General features: G+C 37.2%; 1 protein-coding gene across 1 annotated transcript in view; it reads right to left on the reverse strand.

Moving 5' to 3' along the window:
• The window catches only part of FRYL (FRY like transcription coactivator), a 178,475-nt gene extending 167,206 nt beyond the window's left edge, over positions 1 to 11,269 (reverse strand). The window contains exons 1-2 of the mRNA XM_026078606.1: positions 11,247 to 11,269; positions 8,449 to 8,512 (exon numbers count right to left, since the gene is read on the reverse strand). The gene's annotated coding sequence lies outside the window, so the exon portion shown is untranslated. The remainder of the gene's footprint in view (positions 1 to 8,448; positions 8,513 to 11,246) is intronic.
• Between the last annotated feature and the right edge of the window lie 215 nt (positions 11,270 to 11,484).

Consider the following 11,484-nt stretch of genomic DNA (forward strand, 5'->3'; position numbering starts at 1 on the left):
TCAGAGTATTAGGACAGGATACTGAAATTTCAGTTCAGTTGACAGAATGTTTGGAAAGACCTGGGGGGAGGGAAAGGCACATGAAAACTCACTTGAAGTATTCAAGTTTATTCTGTTGTACATACTGAGCAATAATCAAATTGCAAGTGCTGTCTAGAACTTCAGGCACAACAATAGTCCTTACCAGCTTGAGCAAAATGAAGTTTTACATCAAGTACTCAATTGATCATTAGGATTAGAAGCTATAAAGTTTCCTACAGAATGAATCAGATCAGAAAAGTCTGACCAAAGAAAAAAGGCATTGGTAAAGGTAGCAGTAAGGTTGAAAGTCTCCAGTGGATGTGAGTGAAGCTTACAGTAACTACAGCATATCACTCACTGGAGAGAAGTTCATTTGGCTTCATTTCATAAATGAAGCTTACAACTTTAAGTTAAAATGTAACTATTCTTTATCAGATTTGGAAGTCAAAGGCAACATCCAAGAGAAAGTTTCAGCATTCGAGGTTCACCCCTATGAAAGGCTTATTTATGAAAAGTTGTGAAGAATACCACAAAACTACATAAGAGAGTTACAGTTCAAAGTACAAGAGGTTAGCAATCATAAGGTTTAACAAAATTCAAAGGACACTGCTGCTAGCCCTAAGGTTTCATATGTAAAAAAATAAAAACTGCTTTAACATCCTAGAATTGCTTCTTAAAGATATTGAAAACGGGTAAAAATCCAGCTAACCTCAAACTTGCCCTAGTTGTTAAAAAAATATACAATTTTTGTTACGTCAAACAATAAAAAAAAAAAATTATACAAACCTCAAGCTTCTTTTATCAGAAAATTATTTACAAGTTGATATGTTCTGAGAATTAGTGGTATAATGCTGGCTACAGTGCAAAACTGAACTTCACCTTTTGAGCAGCAGCTAGATTTTCCACAATAGCACAGTTTTGCTGTAGCTAAGTTTAGGAGATGTAGTACAGAAGACCATTTCCACTAGCTTCAGGGAAGGGGATTAATAACAACATTACAGAAAAACAAAGTGCCAATACCTATATATAAGAAGATATGTATAACACACTAAATTAGGACCTTTTATAATTACTGATCCAAAAGACATAACAGCATGATACTTCAGAAGAGATAATGCTACTGTTATTACCCAATTGCTAGAAGTAGTGTATTCCATGCTATAGCCTCTACACAAGCTTCAATACACTGTATTTACTTTTGGAGAAGCAGAAGAAAGGCAAAAATGAATGATATTAGTTTCTAAAGACAGTAATAAACATGATGACAAATAACTGAACAATCAGTTTAGCAGCAGACACTTAAAGAATGGTTCCACAGTTGCTTAAATATTTGGCTGACCTGTACCTTCAGCATTTCATAGTGCTTGACTGAATAACTCAGTATCCTTACACTCCTAACATCACACACTACCCCTTGTGATCTCTGGTCCTCTGTCACTTTCCCCCATCCTCACCCCCTGAAGTTATAGTATATGCTGTAAGAGTCCATACAGTGGAGAAACACATCAGGCTATGTGGCAGAAGAGCAAGGCAAGGTAGACCCAGAATCCAGCTCGAGGCTCATGACTTTACCATCCCTTAAACGAGGGGCAAAAACCCCACAATAGCCACCCCCCAGATTTATCATACAATACGTCAACCACATTTAATTAAGCAACTTTTCCCCTATATTATGGATGCTACCAACACACTGAAATATTTTTTTTTGGGGGGGGGGGGGGCATTCCTCCAACCCCCTTCTTTTGCAATAGCATGTTCAGCCACATTCTAGCTAGTTCACCAACTGCTTTTCTTTCCAATAAGGGATATTAGTGATAAAAAAATAACTGAGGCATCACCAAGAATAACAATTTTGAATTTTCGAGAAACCAATTCTAAGCTAGTCATGCCATAAAACAGGACTTTAAAAGAACAAAAAGGGGCAATGAAACTTCCCAGAGTGAAGCTTTCTAGGTTGCCAATATCCAGGTCTGTCTCCTTTCTTTACGGAAGCTCAGCACACAGTTAACAGAAGAGTTTTAAATAACTATTTGTTTTTTTTGCTCATTGTAACAGTTTTAGGTATACTAATAATTTAGCAGATATATAACAACAATATGCTACAATACAAACTAAAAATGGTTGCATGATGAATTGAATGTTATTAAATGCTGTTAAGAACTGTGCATGGTGATGTTCCAGTTTACAGTTTCTGATGACACATATTTAAGTTCAGGCCAAGCAGTACGCTTTTCTGATTTCACCAACAACCTCCTTACTGAAGCAAAGCTTTTTTTCCCAGTCCATGGTCCCACACAACCAGTGAGGCTGGGTGACTGCAGATCAGTTAACTGTGTCTAGCATGGAAGTCACAAACAGAAGAGAAGCTGGCACCCTCACTGCAAAGAGCAAGCTCCCATTTTTTGCCAGCCTCCATTTAACATCCTGTAGTTGCATTATCAGGTTTTTAATGACATAGATCAGAGGCAAGAAATTGAGTTAGGTTCAGCTTGTATATTACAGATGCGGAAATGAAATGTAGCACTGGTAAGGCAGAAGATCTTGGATTAAGAAGATCTAAGGGGAATCATGGTTGGGAGGGAAAGATGCATCTCAGTCATACAAACACTTTAGAATGAGGCCAAACATCTGCACCTGAGAACATTTGTTATGCTGGTTCAACAATTCCTCTTCATGAGACTTATAAATAGCTCTCCATTTATAAACCTACAGACTTCTATTGAAAAGACTCCAATATAATCCTAATTGGTAGTTGAGAGGGATTTTCAAAAAACAAAAACAAACAAAACAAAACAAAACAAAACAAAAAAACTCCAGAGGATGGTTTGATGCCAACTTTGATGGCAACTTGACCGTAATGACCATGATAACTCAAATACAATACGTAAGTATTTTTGCACTTTCCTTTGCTTAGTTAGCAGGAAAAGAGACCTTGAGAAGTATGTGAATCATGAATTACCTCTACTGGAGCAGTACCAGATAACCTGTCTACTCTTTAAATTCTGGTGATAACTTGTTCTCTTTCGGAATCTCATTTCAGCCTATTAGAAAGGTGTGAAAACCAAAACTGTGTGTTTGTCATAGCATAGTGGATATTTCCAACAAGCCATAAGAGCCTTCAAGCCTCTCAAATAATCCTCTTAATAAAAAACGGATTTACTAATGCCACACCACTGCCTTCAGAAACCAGAGTGATGCAGAACTTTCTCAGCTATACCTCCCCTTGGTGTTAATGTACTCTGCCTCCCATCCCTATCCCTTCTATTTTTTGATGGTGGCTGGGTTTAGAAGAGTGTTTCTTCAGTTGTAACAACTGAGGACTGAACTGATCTTGGGCCCAATAAAAAAGTGACCTTAGTTACACTGCATTATACCAGCTATCGCATTAAGACAATACTGGGTCTAACTCTCTGCAGAGGAAAACGCGTACTTCCCAAGCTGTTTTTCAAGAAACTGCAAAGCAAGACTGTCCAATCTGCAAGTGATCTGCAGAGAACTACAGATAAAGAAAAATTATAGTTCTCTGTTAGTTCCACAGGTCACAAGCAACCCATATATTAAGACTACCTCAAATAGTTGTTGCTTCCACAGGGGGGAAAAAAAAMCCTAAAACTAAGTCTGTGCCAGCACTAATTTGTAAACTTTACATACCAACATTTCAGAGGGAAGAAATGAATATAACTCCAACTTGCCTAATCTTATGTCACCTTGACATTTATGGTCATTTTTCCTTTGTATTTAGTATGCACTAGGGAGGAAGTGGCAGATCATAACCAACGGCAATCATTATCTTCTGCAGATGTATTGCTACCTGCAACAGTAAAACAATGCACCTAGACCCTTACACTGTAGTCTCTCCTACTAAAGCTCTCACAGCCATTGCTCTAAACATCACCACCCACCACATCTACAGTAAAAAAGTCTCAGCAATGGAAAAATCAAGAACTTTCATAAGTGTGCAGTGCAGGCAAAGAAGCCTGAAATTCCTACCTCTGCACCACCATCACTACAGCAACAGTAGAAAAATGCATGAAAATGCCAAACAAACAGCTCTAGAAAATAAACTCCATTTTTAACTTTATAAAAGCATAGTTTCCCTACAAAATAAATTGCAAGCACAGACTAAAATGAAAGTAAACTGCAAGTGTGACACTAAATTACCAAATCTAAAGAATGGGAGCTTATAGCAGGACATCTTCAAACTGCTTTTGACACTTATTCCCTTGAATTACTTTCAAAAGTAGGAAAAGACATACATGCAAACTAAGACTTAATTTATCTAAAAATGGTAACAAACTTCACAAGCGTCTTCATTTCATATGATGGTAGTACTCATGAAAATATCCTCAAACCAAAAACAATCCTTTTCAATCCAATGAGCTTCATTTACTAGGACTCAAGCACTTGAACTACTGAATGAAAAACCAACAAGGTACATACTACTTTTCCTCCCTTATCAGACTGTTCAAATTAAAAATACATTCTCTTTCAAAAAACCCTGTCAAAAATTACTAAATCACTTACTGATTTTATTACTGTGTGCATACAAAGAGAAAGAAAAGTTAATGGCAATAGACTTTTTCCTTTCACTATTATATACCACTAGGAGGAACCAACATGAACTGTATGCACATTCAGTTCAAAGTATATACGGATTTAAAACAAAAAAAAAAATACTACTAGCTTGAAGCAAATAGGAAGCTTAACAAACAAACAAAAAACCCCACCAATTTCAATAGAGGCCAAACTCAGGTTCTATATATAAAATAGCAATAGTTCTTCAAATATGCTGACCAGACTTCGTTTAAGTACAATAGTTAATAGACAGATTTCTTATATACTCAAATAGTTSCAGAAATTATTCCAATCCCGTGCAATATTCTCTGTACTCCATGGATTTTGACACAAATACTACATAAAAGATAGCAATGCTTATTGCCTTTGAAATAGCACAATTAGAATGACAGCTCTGCTATCTTGAAGACCAACTCTACCCCCCCCCCTTTTTTTTTTTTTAAACAGCACTCAACCTGATGAGTTTATAGAGTCCGTATTCAGTTTTGGGCTGAGACAAACTTTCTGCTTAGTTTTAACAGATATCCAAAGGATGTCATTTTGTGTTCTCTAGCAGCATGAATATAAGAGAAGCAGTTGAAATATTCTTCATGTTTCTGTGTACAAAACATTATAAAAGCCATACTGATATTCTCTCCCCCCTATGCATCCTATTCTTCTCATGACAAATGCATACTAATTTTCAAATAACCATCTGCAAAATTCTAAATATTTTTCAGGGACTTATATCACTAAGAAATTCTAATTTGTAAACTTAGAACACCTGGATAGTTCAAATTAGAGTCAGGCAAAGATTTTAATGTTTTAACTATACAGTTATTTCATCTTTGAAGAAGCATGCAATAACAGCTACTAGACAATTACAGTGGCCAGGAAATACTTGAAAACAGTATGAAAAATATTTACTCTCAATTTAAAAATGCACAGAACAGGGTCAGGTCAAAGAACAACTTTCACTACACCATAATATTGAATGCACTTTCTGCATGTACCTTCTTTAGATATTCTCCAAGGAGATACTAGGTTGGGCTTCAAATTGGATCAAACCAGTTGCACAAAATTTAGCCCTACCACCACAAAAATACAACCATAATCAGTGCCTGCCTGATGGCTCATTTACAGATTTTGAATAACATGCTGTAATGCCAAATGTTGGTCATGAGGTACAGTAAGACTAGTGTTCTCAAATGTTTTAAGATCAGGTTTGTTTTTTTCCTAGTAAAGCAGAGGTCCAAAAGTATTATACAAAAGCATTAATTAAATAAATTTGCATAACGGTAGGTAAAGACTATCAAATTCCACCCCAAAGTCAATGCTATTCATTCTGTGCTTATAACCACCTAGCTTTCTGTTCCCAGGCTTTCTTTCCACTACTTCTCATCTTTACCAGCTCATTCTATAGTTACTCATCTATTAATTTTGCAGGTAGGCACACGTATACCTGCATACACATACCAAACATACATATCAACTCCGTCTGAATAAAAATCTTACCTCCAGTTTTATATGCAAGAGACATCACCATGTAGGTTCAAATGGAAAAAAAATTTACTGGGGAGGCAGAGATGAGAACTGTACACACACAAATAGAAGAGAAAGTAGAGGCAGAATGAATGGATCATCAGCATGGGGTATACGTCCACAGAAACTGGAGGAACAGATGGAAGGGTAGCTGGATCTCTGTGTATATAGCAAGTGGAAGAGGAGAATTGCAATACCAGGGCAAAGATGTTGGGAAGATCTGCCTTAGTGCTGCTTTTCCCAAGACCCACAGCACTCATTCCCAACTCTTTTCTCTTTAAGGGATGAGTTGGGGTATCCAGGAGTTCTCTGAGAGTCACTGCAACAGCACTGGCTGTCTCAGGACCAGCTCATCACCCTACACGAGAGAATAGACCAGGCAGCAGTCATGGTGCACAAAACTGCAGTTCTCGAGCTTTTTGGATATCTTTTCTTGGATGATGTCTACAGAGGCAGAAGTCTTACCACTTTTGTTTTAAAGCACTATTAACCTCATCAGCACTGGCAGAAGATAGATTAGTTTGAGACTGGACAGAATGTGCAGGATCTTAATATGCTCAGCTGCCATAGCTAGAATCACAACAGTTCTTGATTTAGCACAAAACCAGAAGTGTCATTGATAGGGATCATTCTTATGCAAGGTAGATAAAAATACATGGGGAACACTTCAACCTATCTTTCATGGTTAACTTCACAAAAAAGTAGGTCTGGTGAGTCTTTCTCTGCACAGGTCTACTGTAAACCATAAGTCTCCTTTAAGGCATAGGGTTTACAAACATAGATGCTTCTTCATTTTGCAAAACTTTATAGCATTACTGGAGAAATGAAATCATGATATCAACTCCAAATACAAGTTCCAGAGACCTGGTTTTGTCTTAACATTCTCTAGCCTTATGTTGTAAGTATTCCCACACTGAATTCTTTAAAAATTATGCTCCTTTTATTCTGTTTTAAGACTCATTTCCAGTCTCCCACCTTGAATCACCAGAGCCCTATATTTTGGATCAAATACAACAAGCCATCTGTATTTGTAGTTTTCACCATTCTCCCCAGCCCTTATTTTATAAACATATCCAACATTATATTTCATTACTCCAAACAAACTTAACTGAATAAGACTCCCAAGAAGCAAACAACCATTGCTTACTACAAAAACAAGTGGCAAAAAAAAAAAAACCCAAAACAAAACAAAAACATAGCAGTAAGTCTCCTGTGAAAGGCTATACAAGAGGGATTGAATATTGCAGAGCAGATCTTGTCTGGTTCTCACAAAGATCTTTTTAGCACTGTCTGGCCTCTAAAAAATTGTGTCTGATCTTTCTTTCCATTTTTCTCCTCTGCTTATTCACACATTGCCAGTAAAATCTTTTAGCTCCTCAAATACTTGCTGCATGAGTATCACTAACATCTCTCCCCCCATAATCTAAACCTTGGTAGGCCCAAGAACTGGTGGCAACACTGATGCTGTATTCAGCAGATAATGCTGTATTTGATCTGTATCTTCTCATTCTGTTTAACTAGATAAAACATACTTGAGCAGTAATTTTTTTTGTTGTTTTTTGTTATAAATTGCAGCTTATGAAGACAGACCTGAGAAACTTTGGGAGGACTGAGGGAAAGAAAATACCTTAGGATCATATTTCTGTTAATATCTCTGTTAAAAGTATTAGCAGACCTCTAGAAAACCCCACTGAAATAGTCTCTGGAATGCTTTAATACAATTCTGGCCATACATGCTAAAAAGACTAGCCCATGTAAGAAAAAAAGGCAAAGATGGCACTCAGGGATGATCGAGTAAATAGAAAACATCTCATCTAAGGGAGTCTGGTTTACCAAAATTACATTATTACTCTCTAGAAATACATTGAGGATAAGTGAACTAAACACTAGAAAGGAAGAAGAACCACTATTTAAGCTGAAGCATAATGTTGGTAATATCAAGTGACACAAACTGCTATTAACATGCAATCTGAAAATTACAAATACTGCAAAGCATAAGAGTAATTTTAGTCTGAAGCAGTCTTCCAGTAGTTAGATAACAAAACAAGCTTCATGTATTTTGTCACCTCATGTAACTTTAGCAAAAAATAAAAATATAGACTATATGAGAAAGAGAGCACACTGAGACAGGAGTCCTTTTCCACTTTCTGAAGGAGAGGAGGAAAGAAGAAAACGGGTCACTGTACTGACTCCGCAGTGAAGACTGCCAGCAGTACCACTAGAGTGTGCATGTCAGAAGTTCCAAGAAGTCTCCTGCTACAAATTCTACCCAAAAGCCAACTATTTTAGATTAATCTAGCCCCAGCTCTGAAAAAAGTATGGTTCACTTACATTCTTACAGATCATCTGCCAAGGCACTGGAACATTGGAAGAAACATACTCTGGTAGCGGAGATCTGTGCGAATTCCAAGCAGGAGATTAATTTTATCTATCATCACTAACTGTAAAAAGCAACTTACATTGTTCACATTGACAAGAGCAAGAATACTCATATGAAGAACAAGTCATTAAAACCCAGAAACTTATACTAAGAGCTTCTGGGCACTAGGCCATTGTATCAGACCAAATATTTAGACATTTAAGCAAACCTCAAACTTAATTAAAATCCATTTTTAAATATTTGTCCATCTTCCATTTTTGCCTGCAAAAATAAATCATTTCCAAGAAGTAGGGATGAATACAAAAATCCCCTCAAAACCAAAAGTCACATCAAGAGCAGATATTGTTGTTGTTCAACTAGTTTGAGTGATTTTATTCCTTTTTGATAGGAAGTGTCCAATACTGTCACTGGAATCTATCTAAAAAAGATATTCTGTCATTCTTCCTGGGAGGTGGTCACATCAGAGGGAATTAGGGATTGTAATAGATTTGGGGGAGGGAAGGGAAGGACAGGACAATACAACATCTTAAAAGATACAGAACTATATGGTTTGTATAGTACGACACAGATACTTAGAAAACTAACTGTCAAACATTAAGAATAAGTGAGCTAAATACTAGAAAGAACAAACAACTCATTTTAATCAATAAAAAAGGTAGAAGCAACCCTAGATGAATAAATCTGGCTAACATATATTACTTGGGTTCACCAGGATTTGGAGTGGGACTGGACAGAATAACAATGAAACCCCAAAGTTCCAGATGTTGCAACTCCTCTTCTCCATCCCATAATTATTCCTGAGAGGATTACTCTAGATACAAAAATCATAAAGGATCACAAAGTTGTCTGAGTGTGAGTGTGCAGAAGTATACAAAGAGGTAAATCACAATGAGACTGTGCAGTGGGTCAGCTGCTCTGCCATTGATGTATAAACTATCTTGCATTTCCTACTGGTAAGATGCCACAAACTACAGTTATGTAGTCACAAACCATAATCTATTAACCTAATTTATCTCACAGTAATTCACATAACTCATGTGCCCATATACTTACCTACCTTTCTCTCACAATATTACTTGAACATTACACCTATGGTTTCTGTTAGTCTAGGGCTTAAACATAAACAGGAATTGCTATAAGCTTTTGATTTTCTAAGCCAGAGGAAGCACATTATACCCATGATCTGCATTATACAAGTCCACTGAAGTGTGAAGTTTGCCTGCATGCCTCTTAAGCAACTTGGAGGCAAAAAAACCCACCTTCATTTAGTCCATGCAATAATGAAGTATCTATGACTAGACAAAAAGGCCAAGATAAGAACTCCCTGAAATATATATCTACTAATAAAATAGGTATCTCCCAATGTGGAATATCCTGTTTTCCAAGTTGTTTTCCTTGATGAAAGGAAATAATATAATTAATCCCCCCCTCCCGGGGGGGTGGTGTGGTTAATTATAATCTTCTTACATTCTTGGAAAGAGTAAATACGTGTTCTCAATTGTATTAGCAAAAGCTTTCAGCATACCAATTAATTTAATTAGTTTTACCCCAAAAGATTAAAAACACACAATGAAAAAAACATTTGAGAACCACTCTCGGGGCGTTTAGGCCTAGCAGGATGGCACTGGAAAGTGCTAATACAACAACATGAAAAACTGGGGGCAAGACAATTTCAAGCATTGCCTGACAGTCCTACAACCCTCAAACTTCCCTCCTCAAAGATACTATGCTACATGGATAATCAGCTATCACTATGCTTTGGTTCACCTTGGTCAAACAGAAATAGCTGATAAAAGCAGTTTAATATTTCAGTTTTATGTTAGATTAATCCTACACAAAAATTAAACAACTTTTCCTCCAAAACTAAGCCCAGCAACAGTTTTCCGCAGCATCCCAAAGTGACATATCACTACTCTGCTCTAAGGAAACCACTTCCAAACAGAAATCAGTACAGACTTTAACCAAATCTGTTTTGGAGTATAAACAAGGAAGCCATTCATGGTAGCAATTTACCCAGCGTAGTCACTTGTCTACTGAAAACAACAGCCATCAAGTACCACTAACTATTGGCCTCTGTAAGCCACAGATAAAGGAAACTTGACAAAGAGAAACCTTGCTCTCATCTTTAAATACTTCACTTACTAAACCTGCAATGCAATTTTTATTAAGTGGTTTGTTTCCTTCCTGTGATAGTGTCACAAGATAAGAATTGGTGTGTGGTTTTCCAGTGCTTGCTCAACAATATTCCACAAATTCTGAAGTATTCAGGGCATATCCTCAGTACTACAGTAATAATACAGAAGCAAACATATTGAAACAGCATACTGAGGAAACAGCATATTGAGGAAATACTTCTTAAACAACTATAGTTAATTCCACTCTTTGCTCAACTTGCAATTAGTAAATTATCTTTACCCTCTGAATCTTTAGGATGTTTTAGCTCAAAAGCTATCCTGCTTGCTGGACCAGTGATTTCTGGCTAAGATACAGATTGAATTGTTCACTGACTAGCTGAGAGCTATTACAGTCAATAAACTTATCAAATAATCCCAAAAAACAGGAAATATATATTTACAGGTCGAGCAGGAAAGTAATAAATCACCTAGAATACTTATAGTCACGTTAGCAGCATCTATGGGAGACTGTAAAAGTGAATGTCAGGAAGTAGAACACCCAAGTGCAGTGCTAACAGCACTTTAAAGTAACTTCTGTAAAGAAGTACCACACGCTACGCAAGAAGCATACATACCCTACATATCAAGGTCTTGAACTAAGCTTCGTTTAAATGCATGCACGTATGCTGAGATGCGTCCATGGAAGGGGAGGCTAATGAGTTCATTAATACCCAGCTACGCCTCCCACTTCCTCACAAGTTGTAACATAGGTCTCTCCTCGCTGGAGCTGCTGCCGTCCTCGCCGCGACAGCGACTGCATCAGGAGCAGCGCGCAGCGGCGCTCCGCCGCGGCCGCGCAGCCCGCGGGAGCCC

Source organism: Apteryx rowi, unplaced genomic scaffold (genome assembly GCF_003343035.1).
Source record: "Apteryx rowi isolate R43461 unplaced genomic scaffold, aptRow1 scaffold_481, whole genome shotgun sequence".
NCBI classification, from domain to species: Eukaryota; Metazoa; Chordata; class Aves; order Apterygiformes; family Apterygidae; genus Apteryx; species Apteryx rowi.